We start from the raw sequence: 16363 nt of genomic DNA on the forward strand, positions 1-16363 counted from the left end.
AGTTGGCTAGGCCATTTTACTAGTTGGTATTTGAATAATTTATCGGACTCGAGGAAATGCATGTGTGCTTTCTGCAGCCAACTTGCTATGCATACTTCAGTTGACAATGCTTGATATCGTCAAAATCAACGGCCACATAAACACAAGCATGACGAGTCGCACCTCACCGTTACCTCAACAGAGGGTAAAGAAGCCATTCAAAAGACGAAGCCTTCCATACCAATAGTCCCAGACGGAATACCTATGCCAATTCCAAAAGACCTTGGCTACTTGTCGTTAAAAGCCTTTTCTATTCCAGAATAAGGGAGAATGGCAAGGAAAACACATACTACCACTGATCGGAAACCCATCCAGTATATACCGATATTATCCCTTTTGTGTAAAGCCGTTATGATTCGCTCATTTAAACGAAATTTTTCGGTTATCCAGCCATCAGCATGACTTATCTAACTGTGAAAAACTGAAAAAAGTACACTCATTGAATACTCATTTTCATTGTGGATAAAACCAGTGTGATATCTTATCCGTCAACTGCCTGACAGGATGTTCAATATGGCTACTTTTAAGCATTTTGACTGGGTGTTCAATATGGCGGCGCATAGGGTCGGCTATCTTGAGCGGGTGATAGAAAGAGACACAAAATTTGATAGCGATAGTCAATATAAAAGCAGGTGATCCATTCTATTTGTAATTTTGACGTCGATGCAGAAGTTATCACACTTTTCTTATCCACCTTATCCACAATGCTCATTTGCACACACAATTTATCTACACTTTAAATTTGCACATTGTTTGCTGAATGAGCGCTTAATGTAAAAGTTTTATGTCAGTGAGAAAATATTCATCAAACGCCATGAAAACAAAAAAGTCATTCTGCAACAGTGCGTATGAGTTTTGAATGTCACAATAGTGTACACTGGCTACCAAGATAACTCACGTAGTTTTTATCAGTGAGTTTTTTGTTCACAGTTTTGCTTTACAGAATCAGAATTTCAAAGTTTACACAAGTTCTTGTGTACACTTTAAAACTCACAGTAAGCGAATTGGGCCCCTGAACTCCATTAATACTCACCATAGCACGGTGCTCCTCCAGCGGGTTAGGAGGATAAGAATATACCCGCCGTAGGTATGCCTTTCGTAATAGGCGACTAAAATACCAGATTGATTCAAGGGGTTGTGTAGCGCAACCCTCTCAAGGGGTTGCCAGCGCAATATATAGCTTCTCCATCCCAATTTTCAACCTCACCTACCCGAGGCTCTGACGACCCCAAGTTCCTCATGGAACTAGGGGGTGGGAGGTCGGTATGGCCTAGAAGGTTTAATATGGGCATATAAATCGTTCCCGAGATGGTCGGGCTAGTACCTTAATGGTGCTTTGTTACCGGAACGTACCAGGTCTATATCCGGAAAAGGACCATCAACATCGATAACACTCCCCAAAGCCTTCGGGGTGTGTCTTTATCGTTAATACAACAACAACAACATAGGACGGTGCTAGTGAAGCTTGGCCTGTTTTGACACAGTGAACCACGACCGGTTCGTTCCTTCTCCGTTGGTTGGATTGACCGCAAACTATTTGAATGGTCGTCCAAAGGCGTTAAAATTTAGGAACGAAACTTAAACATTTTTTAACTACAAATATATATTCTGATCTTTGTAACTAAAAAAAACCCAACCTAACCTAACCCTAAGTATAATTTTAGGAACTTGAATGTAAAATTCTGACCTTCAGATTTGAACTTTCTTCAATTGCAGCTTTTTGAGCTTTACCTGAAAATTCTGAACTTCAATTGTAACTTTCTGAGCTTCAACTGCAACTTTCTCAACTAAAACTCAAAAAGGTGTAGATATTTAGTTGCATAAGTACGATGTACCTAAAAGTTTAATCTTTTGAAATTAATTTGAGTTTATTTAGCAAATTTTGAATTATAATTTTTTAGTTTTCATATATAAGTAAATTTAATTTACATTAGTTCCTAAATTTATATTTTTGATGATGAAAAAGTTTGCTTTCATATTTAGGAAAACGCTTGAACGAAATTTTTCAAAATCGGTGGTTTTAATTTTTACTTGAAAAAGAAACAATTCAAATAAAAATTTTTATTAAGTTTTAATATCGAAATAACTTACAAAAAAGTGGAAAATGATTTAAAAGGGTACACTTTTACTTTTTTTATGTTCATAGGTACTATCCCTCAGTAAACCCCAAATATATTTCTCCCATCATATTTTCATTATATTCTCCTTGATAAAGTTGTTCGAAGAAGAGCCTAAAAGCTTTGCTTTACTTTTTGGTAAATTTAAATCTCTAATCAAATCACTAAAATCTGCAGTAGTGATGAAATGATGTTTTGGTTGTTCTGGTGTCGGTAAAAACTCCTTATCGGCATTGCTTTTATAAGAACTAAGAGATGATCCACTTCTCTGCGGTAATTTTTTCGGTGGCTCTGGTACCAGTCGTGTCAGATCATATGCGACTGAAGCAGAAGAAGATTCAAAATCAGGATATTCGAAAGGTTTTGCATTTTTACCTCTACGTCTTTTACTCGAATTCACAATGCAACATTTGCAGTCTTTAACGTGGTCTTTTTTTCCCGCCAGATTCTTGGTGTTGTAAATTTCATAGTTTTTTTTCACCTCGATACCAACCTAAAATATATAAGGAGAAACCAATAAGTCTACTTTATTTAATTTACTATTTAAATAAAATTTGCTTACCTTCCAAACATCTTTTACAATAACTACAAGCGACATGTGGAGCCCATGTCTTGTATTGATTAGATTAGATTAGATTTATTCATTCTTTCAATAAGTTTTTTACATATATGTATACAATAGGAACTTAACTTAAAAAATTATTAATAAATGAAAGAAAGTTAAGGCATTCAGTAAAATAGTATGCAATTTTAGTGTTGAATGCCGTCACAAATTAAGAATCATGAACATGTACGATATGTGTGGGGTGAAGGTAAAGATAATCCATATGTTCAATGAGTTAAATAATGAAAATAATAAAGCATTAAAAATAACAATTTTGGTTTCAGTTCACTAAGTGACAGGGTTCAGCAAAGTTTTGATCTCGTCGTGTGACAGCTCTAATAAAAATGATTTAACATTTTTTTAAAAATTCTCGCAAATTCCTAATGACACGCATAGTCGCAGGTATCTTATTGAAGACTTTACAAGAAACGATAGTAAAGAAGTTATTAAAATGAGTAGTACGAGAAGTGGGAATTCTAAACAGGACAGCCAAAATATGCATCGTAGGATTCACAGAGGATGAGAGATGTATTTAATTCATATTTTATGTCTCGAACTTCATAGTTACACTTTCGCGAGGACATTTTAAGTTATTCTAGATTTGTACAAAACACCTGATCGTTGTTCAGTTATCACTCTAGCGCCATGAGTGTTGTTACTATAACTATTACGAAAGCAAAGTTTACACCGAAAAAAGTATCCTCTTTTCGTTTTTGTTTATAATAAAACAGAAAATAATGAAATAAATTTAGGACAAAGAACAACTTTTTTTGTAGAGTCGTGTTATTATTCACTTTCCTTTATTTGCACCTTTCTAAAAATATATTTTTAAAACAAACGCTAATGCGCAGAATGTTTTAATTGTTAGCAAATATGTACGTATATGTACTGTTTAAATTTGTTGTTAGACTGAAGCAATAAAATAGAATTTGTGTGGCATATTTTGGATTTATTTTTTATTTTAGGCTTGCATACGTTCTACGCCGTTGGATTTGAAGAATGTTCGTGAAAAGTCTAAACCCTTGAAGGAATATGCGAACAAGGCAACAGTGAGTACAAAAGCAGCGCAAACTGGAATACTATTCCAGTTCCCGAATCAGCTTGATTTTAACACGCTTTAAGGAAATACGCGGGTATTGTAAATAACATTTTACTATACGGAATATTTTAGTTATTTATTCGACAGTTCAGAGACTCGAACGTTAACAAAGCTGTAATATAATCAGGAATTACCCCTAAACTCGTTAGAATTGGTGTCAGAAGAGAAATTGTTGAATAAATTCTAGAGTTATAGAAGTTAACAAGGACATGGCCAAGTTGAGTGAATTTAAGATTCAGCTACTGAAAAATTAGGTGGAGAGCCGTGGATTGAATACAACCGGAAATAAATGCTAACTTCAGAATATTCCCGCGGTAGGTATGCCTGTCGTAAGAGGCGACTAAAACACCAGATTCAAGGGGCTGTGTAGCGCAACCCTTCAGGTTGTCAGCGCAATATATAGCTTCTCCAAACCCAATTGTCAACCTCACCTATTCGCGGCGAATCCTGTTTCACTAACAGACGAGGCTCTGGCGACCCCAAGATCCTCATGGAACTTGAGGGTGGAGAGGGAGGGGATCGCCTGAAGGTTTAATGTGGCCACATAAATCATTCCCGAGATGGTCGGGCTAGCACTTTAATGGCGCTGTGCTACTGGAGCGTACCGGATCTGTATCCGGCAAAGGACCATTACATCGATAACACTCCCCAAAGCCTTCTGGGAGCAACCTTATCGCTACAACAACAACATAGGTTATGGAGTTGGAAGGAATTTATGTGGAGGAGTATGTCTTTCGGCCTGATGCGGAAGAGGCAACAGCAAAAATGGAAGAGAAAAACGAATCGCTACAGACAAGTACAAATACGGACTCGAACATGATATTGGCTGCAATATCTGCATGATCCACAAGCTGGAAGAACAGAACACATATGTATATTTAATTATTTATTTGTATTAAAGTTGACACAGACACAATGCGGTCGACAACTAGGATATATATTAACATTAAATTAATGTTACAATTAAGAAAAATTAAATACAAATGTATTAAATTCAACCATACATGTGAAAGAAAGTACAAAATATTAGGCCAGACGTGAGAGTATTGAATTATGCAACGCGGAAAACGAACACTCAAAGCTGATGCGGTTATACAAGTTGTTGTAGTGCGAACACCAGTTATGGACTGGATTATTTTTGGCAAAGTTTTGCCGGCAAAGTGGTAAATGAAAAGGCACAAACTGCGTGTACGTTCTACCAGGAACAACAAAAAGTAAAGTTCTTCGATTTTCTAAAGTTGGCTAGGCCATTTTACTGGTTGGTATTTGAATAATTTATCGGACTCGAGGAAATGCATGTGTGCTTTCTGCAGCCAACTTGCTATGCATACTTCAGTTGACAATGCTTGATATCGTCAAAATCAACGGGCACATAAACACAAGCATGACGAGTCGCACCTCACCGTTACCTCAACAGAGGGTAAAGAAGCCATTCAAAAGACGAAGCCTTCCATACCAATAGTCCCAGACGGAATACCTATGCCAATTCCAAAAGACCTTGGCTACTTGTCGTTAAAAGCCTTTGCTATTCCAGAATAAGGGAGAATGGCAAGGAAAACACATACTACCACTGATCGGAAACCCATCCAGTATATACCGATATTATCCCTTTTGTGTAAAGCCGTTATGATTCGCTCATTTAAACGAAATTTTTCGGTTATCCAGCCATCAGCATGACTTATCTAACTGTGAAAAACTGAAAAAAGTACACTCATTGAATACTCATTTTCATTGTGGATAAAACCAGTGTGATATCTTATCCGTCAACTGCCTGACAGGATGTTCAATATGGCTACTTTTAAGCATTTTGACAGGGTGTTCAATATGGCGGCGCATAGGGTCGGCTATCTTGAGCGGGTGATAGAAAGAGACACAAAATTTGATAGCGATAGTCAATATAAAAGCAGGTGATCCATTCTATTTGTAATTTTGACGTCTATGCAGAAGTTATCACACTTTTCTTATCCACCTTATCCACAATGCTCATTTGCACACACAATTTATCTACACTTTAAATTTGCACATTGTTTGCTGAATGAGCGCTTAATGTAAAAGTTTTATGTCAGTGAGAAAATATTCATCAAACGCCATGAAAACAAAAAAGTCATTCTACAACAGTGCGTATGAGTTTTGAATGTCACAATAGTGTACACTGGCTACCAAGATAACTCACGTAGTTTTTATCAGTGAGTTTTTTGTTCACAGTTTTGCTTTACAGAATCAGAATTTCAAAGTTTACACAAGTTCTTGTGTACACTTTAAAACTCACAGTAAGCGAATTGGGCCCCTGAACTCCATTAATACTCACCATAGCACGGTGCTCCTCCAGCGGGTTAGGGGGATAAGAATATACCCGCCGTAGGTATGCCTTTCGTAATAGGCGACTAAAATACCAGATTGATTCAAGGGGTTGTGTAGCGCAACCCTCTCAAGGGGTTGCCAGCGCAATATATAGCTTCTCCATCCCAATTTTCAACCTCACCTACCCGAGGCTCTGACGACCCCAAGTTCCTCATGGAACTAGGGGGTGGGAGGTCGGTATGGCCTAGAAGGTTTAATATGGGCATATAAATCGTTCCCGAGATGGTCGGGCTAGTACCTTAATGGTGCTTTGTTACCGGAACGTACCAGGTCTATATCCGGAAAAGGACCATCAACATCGATAACACTCCCCAAAGCCTTCGGGGTGTGTCTTTATCGTTAATACAACAACAACAACATAGGACGGTGCTAGTGAAGCTTGGCCTGTTTTGACACAGTGAACCACGACCGGTTCGTTCCTTCTCCGTTGGTTGGATTGACCGCAAACTATTTGAATGGTCGTCCAAAGGCGTTAAAATTTAGGAACGAAACTTAAATATTTTTTAACTACAAATATATGTTCTGATCTTTGTAACTAAAAAAAACCCAACCTAACCTAATCCTAAGTATAATTTTAGGAACTTGAATGTAAAATTCTGACCTTCAGATTTGAACTTTCTTCAATTGCAGCTTTCTGAGCTTTACCTGAAAATTCTGAACTTCAATTGTAACTTCCTGAGCTTCAACTGCAACTTTCTCAACTAAAACTCAAAAAGGTGTAGATATTTAGTTGCATAAGTACGATGTACCTAAAAGTTTAATCTTTTGAAATTAATTTGAGTTTATTTAGCAAATTTTGAATTATAATTTTTTAGTTTTCATATATAAGTAAATTTAATTTACATTAGTTCCTAAATTTATATTTTTGAAGTGATATATGTGACATAAATACTTTTATAATTGAATTAAATTAATCAAAAATGCATTTGAACTAGTTAAGCAATATTGAATTATACTTTTTAAGTTTTTATATATATGTACGTATTTTTATTAAAATTTATTTCTAAGTAAAATGTGTTGAAGTGCTACATTTTAAACAGATATGCGTATATATATACATACTTTATATATATATGAAATATAATGAATAAAATAAATCTGAGCTAATTTATTAATTTTCAAGTAATTTTTCAACCCTATTAAGACTATTATATTAACTAGTAGGATGCTGATGCATATACCGACTAGTATGTCAACTGATATTACAATGATGCATAGACTGAGTAGTATGCCAACTGGTATATTGAAGTTGAATACACTAACTAGTATGTCAATTGGTATGACCCTGATGGGTATGCTGACTAGTATGGCACCTGGTACGATGTTGTTGTATATAATGACTTGTTTGGCAATTGTTATGATGCTGATGCAGAGACTGGCAATTGATATTTCGTAGGACATCGCAGTCTTAAAAACACCAGTTGCTAATATGGAAAAATTACAGAACTCATACTAGTTGGGATTTTTGACAAACTAGTATTCCTCTTGTTATAACATACCTATTAAAGACCCTATATTAGCAACTCAACTACATAACCGTTCTTTTCCAAATCTTCTCTCATTTGTGCCGCTATATCAGGCCGCCTAATATTCACTTAATATGTACATAAGATTTTATCTATCATACATTACATTAGACGTGCTTAAACTAAACGGTCGTGTGTTTTATTTCCTCGGAACCTTTTTTCTGTTAATATTGGTTATGGGCCCAGAGTAAGTCTCCATCATAAAATACACGTTGTGCAAAAAATAAATAATTAGTTTAAATATATGTGAATATCGTTGGTCGATAAAATGGCGAGTGCAATATCGCAAGTTGATAAATTGAATGGCGAAAATTATGCAGTTTGGTCCGTCCAAATGAAAAGTCTTTTGGTGACATTAGACTTATGGTACGTCATTGAAAATTTAATTAGCAGAACAGCAACCACAGAACAGGAAGCAGCTTGGTCGGCGGATGATAAAAAGGCGCTGGCGACAATAATACTTTGCGTGAAACCATCAGAGTTGTTACATCTGAAATCGTGTGTGACAGCGAAAGGTGCGTGGCTGAAGTTATCGGAAACTTATCGAGCGAAAGGGCCATCACGAAAAGTGAATCTATTTAAGAAGTTGGTTCGATTTCAATTTGAGGGCAATCAAAGTTACGGCAGTCAAGTAAATAAATTTTGCTTAATAGCAGAAAGCTTGAAAGAAATAGACGTTTCAATTCCCGATGACATCCTCAGCATAATGCTACTTTGCAGCCTTCCGGATGATATGGAGAATTTCGTCGTCGCCATCGAAAGTCGTGATGAGTTACACAAGGTGGACAATTTAAAAATGAAAATCTTCGAACAGGAACAATAACAACATAAAGTGCTATGAATGTGGTAAGCGAGGGCACGTGCGATCACAGTGCAAAAGTACATCAGCAAATACGGAAGTAGTGTTCGGCTCATATGGCAGCAACTCAACAGGCAATACCAAGGAGTGGATTCTTGACAGTGGAGCATCGTCGCATATATGCAACAACAAAAGTGAATTTTCGTCGTACAGAGAGCATTCTCAGAAGGTAATATTAGCATCTGGAGAAAGCGTTTTAGCAAAAGGTATAGGTAATGTGCATCGTAAATCAGCTCATGCTGACATTATACTAACCGAAGTACTCTTTGTGCCCGAGTTAAACTCTAATTTTTTGTCTGTGGGCAAAATCATTTGTAATGGAAACTCGGTAAAATTCACTGAGAACAAAGCTTTTGCTTATACAAAATGCGGTAATTTGATTTTTTAGCTGAGAAGCGCTATGGTATATTTGTTGCTAAATTTATACAAAAACAATATGCGTATATGAGTTGTGAGAAACCCAATGATTTTGATTTATGGCATCGACGATATGGTCATTTGAATGCGCGTGACTTATATGCATTGTCCAGTAAAGAAATGGTTCGCGGGTTAGATGTTAAAATGCCCAAAGATTTCTCTTGTGCAACTTGCGCTTTATGCAAAATTTCATGTAAACCATTTTATTCATACCGCAGTGTTCTGAGTAAAAGTAAATTGGCAATAATCCATATTTGTGGGCCGATGCGAAATACTTCGCAGGGTGGATCGGTATACTTTATTACTTTTATTGATGACTTTACACGGTACGTGAGTACGTATTTTTTGAAGCTAAATCAGATGCACTGAATGCGTTTAAAGAATTCAAATTAAAAGCTGAAAATGAAACTGGTTGTAAAATCAAAATTTTGCGTAGCGACAATGGTAGGGAATACCTAAGCTCTGAGTTTAATTTATTTTTGAAGCAAAATGGAATAGTTCACAAAACGACCGTAACATACACACCCCAGCAAAATGGGATTGCTGAAAGGGCAAATAGAACATTAGTTGAAATGAGTCGTTGTATGCTAGAAGAGTCAAAATTGCCAAAAAGTCTATGGTCTGAGGCAGTGAATACGGCAACTTATTTTTAGAAATCGCGCTCCTACAAAAGTTTTGCAAGGAAAAACACCATACGAATGCTGGTTTGGTTGGAAACCATCGGTTTCACATCTAAAAACGTTTGGTTGTGATGCAGTCGCATTTCAAAAGCAGCATAATGTGTCGAAATTTGAGCCAAAAGGGCGAAAATTGATTTTTGTCGGTTATTCGAACCAAAGTAAAGCATACAGATTATATGATAGTGAGCGCAGAGTAATAGTGACTTCTCGTGATGTTAAATTTTTCGAGAAATTTCTCCCACAAAATCAATTGATTCTGGATTCTCCAACGTCCGCTTCTGATAATGAAAGCTTTAATACACATGTTGTTGTAGACGAGTATGTGCATATACGAGACCATAGTCAAGACATTGTTAGTGTAGATGAAAGTCAAAATAGACAATCGGAATGTATTCAAGACGCAAATAATGAAATTATACCTAGCAATGCAAGTGATGGAAATGAATGCACGGGAAATATTCATAATGAAGCTCAAGAGAGTACATCAGATGAATCAGAGGCGACAAACGTTGTTGGAAAAGAGGCAGGACGAAACTGAATAGAACTGGAAAGGTTGGTAGACCAAGAAAAGTCTTTGTGATGGACGAAAACACCGCTCACGAAGTTGTAAATGCAATTGTTTGCGATCCAATTTCAGTCAAAGATGCTCTTGAAAGTCCAAATAAAGAGAAATGGTGGAAAGCCATGAAATCAGAGTACGACTCTTTAATAAGAATGAAACATGGCATTTAGTTGACAAGCCTGAAGGTAAAAATGTCATTGGCGATAAATGGGTTTTTTCAACGAAGCGGAGGTGTGTTGGTAGCGTCGAAAAATTTAAGCGCAGTTAGTTGCGCAAGGTTGTTTTCAGAAGTGCAACGTTGACTACCACGAAACTTATGCACCTGTTTTAAGACATTCCACAATAAGATTAGTTTTAGCTATTGCGGTACAGTATAAATTACTTGTGAATCATATTGATATAGTCGCTGCTTATTTAAATGGTTCTCTTAACGAAGAGATATATATGTACCAACCCGAAATGTTCGTACAGAAAGATCAGCCAAATAAAGTTTGCAAATTTAAGAAATCGCTGTATGGGCTTAAGCAAGCAGGCAGACAGTGGAATAAGAAGTTTAATGAAATTTTGTGTGGTATAGGTTTCCATAAATGTTTGTCAGACAATTGTGTTTATATTATGTCGAAAAATGGAGAAATTGTTATTGTGGCTTTATATGTTGATGACATGATGTTAGCATGATCAAATCAATCAACAATGAGTGACGTAATAACGCAATTAAAAATGTTAGTTGATATTGTGGACCGTGGCCCAATTTCATTCTACCTGGGAATGGAAATAGAAAGAAATGGTTTGAGAGGTCCAATTACTGTTCATCAAAGAATATACAACTGAACTTCTGAAAGCTTGGAATATGACAGAGTGTAAACCAAGTTCAACGCCTTTTGCTATTGGAACTGAAATAAAGAAATGCACGAATGAAAATTGTAAAGAGGTTTATGATGAAAAAACTTTTCAGTCGCTTATTGGTGGTTTAATGTACCTGGCGGTGATATCAAGGCCGGATATTATTCATACGTTATCTAAACTGTCGCAATTTAATAACCATCCACATAAGCAGCACTTTATAGCAGCAAAGCACATTCTTCGTTACCTCAAATATACGGCTAATGCGAATTTTACATACAGCAGAATGGATCGAACACTTTCTTGATTCACTGATGCTGACTGGGGATCCAACATTGTTGACCGAAAATCTTATAGCGGTTACATTGTTTTTCTTGCTGGGGTACCGATTGCTTGGGAATCGAAAAAGCAAAATAGCGTTTCACTTAGCTCAACAGAGGCTGAATATGTAGCCATGTTCGAGAAGGCTAAGGAGGTAATTTTTTATCGTGATCTGTTAACAGAGCTTGGCTTAACAGAGTATTGTAAATCTGCAACGGTCATTAACAGCGATAACTAGGGAGCAGAATTTCTTGTTCGTAATCCAGTTACTAAGAAAAGAAGTAAACATATATATATTAAATACCATTATCTTAGAGAAAAATATGAATCAAATGATATTGATATAATGTATGTACCATCGGCAGAAAATGTTGCCGACTTGTTAACAAAATGTTTACCTAAAAACAAACATACGAATTGTTGTAAATTACTTAACTTAAAATTTTAACTTGAAAATATTTTTGTTATTATTCGAATTTAAATCGATCATATGTCTATTATATGTTATGACATGTATTTATGTATTTGAGTTGAGTGGGAGATTGTTAGAACATACGTATTAAAGACCCTATATTAGCAACTCAACTACATAACCGTTCTTTTCCAAATCTTCTCTCATTTGTGCCGCTATATCAGGCCACCTAATGTTCACTTAATATGTACATAAGATTTTATCTATCATACATTACATTAAACGTGCTTAAACTACACGGTCGTGTTTTATTTCCTCGGAACCTTTTTTCTGTTAATACCTCTAGTATACAGCTATTTGGTTTGACTGCAGTGATTGTGACAGTGTAAGGGACAAAACAATTTCTGTTTGATTTTACTTTCAAATTTACAATTGTTGATTGCTTTAGTTTCAGTTAGTATGTTTGTATCAGGTTAAATAAGAATAAACAAAATAAAAAGTAAGATATTAAACATTTTAAAAATTAAGTAAAACGAAAAATAAATAATAGGATATGATAGGGTAGGTTAGGTGATAGCTGCCCTGATAAGGATAGCTCACTTGGACAACCCGCAGGTCCGTTGTGATACCACATACACCAAAAATAACGGTGACTTAGATCTAGCTACTTAGAGAATCGTTGGGTAGCAACGATAAAGCCCCGAATGATACCGATCTCAACTTTGGATATATCCTCGGGAGATCCAAGTGAGTCGCGATCGAAGTACTTTCGCCTAGTTCTGGCAAAAGCTGGACAATCAAGCATAAAGTGATTTGGTGATTCCACCTCATCATCCTCCATACAGCTGCAGCAGGATGGTGTTTCCAGTATATTGAGACGTACCGCATGGATACCCATGGGACAGTGCCCTGTCAAAACCCCAATGACAATTGATCGGTGAGCCTTAGTGAACCCAATTATTTCAGCAGACCTCCTGCCATACACTTTTGGCCAGAAAGATCTTGCTACCCTGCAAGACGTGGTATCCGCCCAACGTTTGCTGAGCTGATTCGAGGCCCAGCTATGGAGGAGCAATCCACAGGTGGCCAGCGGGATCCCGAAATCCCTACAGCCATCTTCATCCGGTTCAGTTGTACCGATGCGGGCTAAGAGATCCGCTTGACAGTTACCCGGGATATCACTATGGCCCGGGACCCAGATAATCTTAATTGTAAAATAATTCGATGCAATCGCAAGCGAGGTCAGGCACTCTTAGACCACCCTCGATCGCACTGTAGTTGAGCTCAAGGCCTTGATAGCCGCTTTGCTATCAGAGTAGATGTTAAATTCCCTAACCGTGGTAGCACTGGATAGCATTCTATCCACCGCATCCTTAATCGCAGCAATTTCCGCTTGGAATACACTGCAGTGATCAGCCAACTTAAACTTGCGGCTTAAATTTAGCTCTTGACAAAAGACCCCCCTCCCCCCCATCAATCTTTCCATCCAGCTTTGACCCATCCCTGAACAAGTTAACCGGTCCCATGCCCCAGATAATTCCTCTTCCCCAATCCTCTCTCTCTGGAATAACTGGGGTAAAGGTTGCATAGGGAGCAGTTATCGGCATACAGTAGTCCGTTCTGTCCGGGATAAAGTCGAAACTGGTAAGAAGGCTAGAGTGTCCGCGGTCAGAAAGTTTATATCCCATATCACGAAGCCTGACCAACGACCTTGCCGCGGCCGCCTTTCCCGCAATATCTACTGGGTATATATTCAGCATGACGTTCAGTGCCGAGGTAGGTGTTGTTCTGAGAGCGGCACTGATACCGATCAGCGCCGTCAGTTGCACTGACACTAACATTTTGGAGGTGCTCGCCGTGTCCAGTGCTTTCCACCAGACCAGCACCCCATATAGCAGAATCGGTTTGACCACCATCTCATAAAGCCAGTGTACTATTCTTGGCGAGAGTCCCCATCTCTTTCCGATAGCTCCTCTGCAGCAGTACAAGGCAATGGCGGCCTTCTTGGCCCGATCTTTCACATTGGGTCTCCAGGACAGTTTCTTGTCCAAACCAATCCCCAAATATTTAACCCTATCAGAAAGTACCAACGGTACCCCTCCAATCGAGGGAGTTCTGAAATCGGGCATCTTATATCTCCTTGTGAAAAGGACCAATTCCGTTTTTTCCGGGTTGACCGCCAATCCACATGATTCAGCCCACCTAGCCACAGTATCCAGGTAGCCCTGCAGAACATCGCGCGAGGTGCCCAGAAATTTGCCTCTGACTAGGATAGCGAAGTCATCTGCATAGGCAACCACCCGACAACCATTGGCTTCCAGCTCCACAAGAAGCTCGTTGACTACCACAACCCAGAGGAGAGGAGATAGGACACCCCCCTGTGGCGTGCCCCTGCACACCTTCCTCTTAATTATGGCCCCTCCCCACTCCGCTGCGACAATTCTGCCGCATAAAAGTTTGCTAATAAATTCAACCAGAGCCGCCTCGACTCCTAAACCCACCAGAGCTCTTTCGATTGCTCCCGGTAAGACATTGTTAAAAGCTCCCTCGATGTCTAGAAAGGCACCCAGAGCATACTCTTTGTGTTCTAGCGACCCCTCTATTTGCTTTACAATCGAATGGAGAGCCGTTTCCGTCGATCTGTCCTTGCAGTACGCATGCTGTGAAGCCGACAGTAACCCCCGAGGTATCCTTTCCCGTAGGTACAGGTCAATCAACCGCCAAACGTCTTAAGAATAAACGACGAGAGACTGATTGGCCTGAAATCCTTAGGCGATACATGAGAGCCTCTGCCGTCCTTCGGAATGAAAATAACCCTAACCGTGTGCCAAGACTTCGGGATATAGTTAAGCCTGAGGCAGTTAGTATATATGATGGCCAACCAGCGGCAGGAAATCCCCAAAGACCTTTGAAGCTGCGCAGGAATGATTCCATCCGGGCCCGGAGACTGATAGGGCTTGAATGACCTTATAGCCCAGGTTATTTGACTTTCCTGTATTGGAATGGCAGGCACTTCTGCATGGCCAACGACCACCGACCATGCAGGCGAAAATCCCTGCGCAACTGGGACATCGGGAAAATGATTGTCCAGTAAAAGCCTTAGGGACTCCTCGCTACTCATCGACCAGTCCCCACCATCATCTCTCAGATACCCCAGAGGAGCGGGGTTCCTAGAGAGTATTTTTCTAAATCTCGCGGATTCATTGCAGCCTTCTACGTTTTCGCAGAAGCTTAGCCATGCATCTCGCTTGGCTATCCTTATTTCATATTTATAAATCCCCAGACTCACCTTATAGAGCCCCCAGTCCGAGGGTAATTTACTCCTCCTGGCTCTGTTGAAGAGCCGCCGACTGGACGTTCTTAGGTCGCCAAGAAAATCCGACCACCAGGGCGGCTTGCCCTTCCCCCTGTAAGTTTTCAATGGGCAGGACAGCTGAAAGGCGCTATTGCTTGCCGAGGTGAAGTTTTCCACCAGAATGTCTATCTCAGATTCGGACAGGCCCGAACTAATGATAGGCATCGCAGGCAGTAGCTCTCCCAGCTTCCTACAATGCAAGTCCCAGTTAGTACTTTTAGGGTTCCTAAAATATATTTTACCGGGACGTTCTTCGTTCACTGAGAACTGAATATATCGGTGCTCTGAGAAGGATTGCTCGTTGAGAACCCTCCATCCAGATATCCGACCTTCCAGTTCTCTACTAACCAGAGTGAGGTCCAGGACCTCCTCCTTTACCGCAGTAATAAAAGTCGGGTCATTCCCCCTATTACATATACAAAGTCCCTCATCTACAATAAAAGTAAATAAAGACTCACCTCTAGTGTTGGTATCCGAGCTTCCCCAAATGCTATGATGGGCATTAGCATCGGCACCGATGATCACGCCAACACCTCTCCGCCTTGCTTCAGTGGTGATTTCGCCCAGTATCGCAGGTGGTGGTCCCTCTACGTACCCGTGGGGCATGTACGCTCAGACCACCCACATTTCATTACTTCCTCGCTCGAGGCAGGCCGTGGTTACGTTAGCATTGCTGAAATTAGAGAGAATGAAAGCTTTAATCTCTTTTTTATCAAGCACACAGGATCTAGGCCTACTTGCCTCCCCATGCACCAAAGTGTTGAATTTTCCAGTCCTTAATCCAGAAATCTTACTGCCGTTACTACTCAGCCACGGCTCCTGGACAAGGACTATATCCACTCCGCCTTTTTCAAGGCAGAGCAACAAATTTGCGGAAGCCGCCTTAGAGTGCTGAAGATTGATTTGACGGATTTCCATCAAAAGCGCTCTTCTTCCGCACCCCATCCTTGGCGGATTCGTATTAGTCTTGTCCATTCTAAAAAAGTCCCCCCTCAAGGCCGCTATCCAGAACCGATTGTGTAGTCGCCTTTTAACGGTCTCGTGGTTATCTATGCTACGCAGGGAGGCCACGCGAGGGTTGACGCATTACCTTATGAGTAATGCGTTCAGAGCCAGACCGGACGCGAAGCGGGAAAATCTTCAACCGCACCTACACCACCAACTTAAC

The 16363-nt window shown here is 39.3% G+C and overlaps 1 protein-coding gene across 13 annotated transcripts in view; it reads left to right on the plus strand.

Annotated features, from left to right (window-relative positions):
* Positions 1 to 16363, plus strand: part of ey (eyeless) — a 2912801-nt gene that overhangs the window by 322321 nt on the left and 2574117 nt on the right. The window contains exon 1 of one of the 13 annotated variants that reach the window (XM_067758161.1): positions 3860 to 3893. The exons of the other annotated variants lie outside the window; for them this stretch is intronic. The gene's annotated coding sequence lies outside the window, so the exon portion shown is untranslated. Of the gene's footprint in view, positions 1 to 3859; positions 3894 to 16363 lie in introns of those variants that run through there. 13 annotated transcript variants of the gene reach the window in all.

Source organism: Eurosta solidaginis, chromosome X (assembly GCF_040869045.1).
Source record: "Eurosta solidaginis isolate ZX-2024a chromosome X, ASM4086904v1, whole genome shotgun sequence".
Lineage (NCBI taxonomy): Eukaryota > Metazoa > Arthropoda > Insecta > Diptera > Tephritidae > Eurosta > Eurosta solidaginis.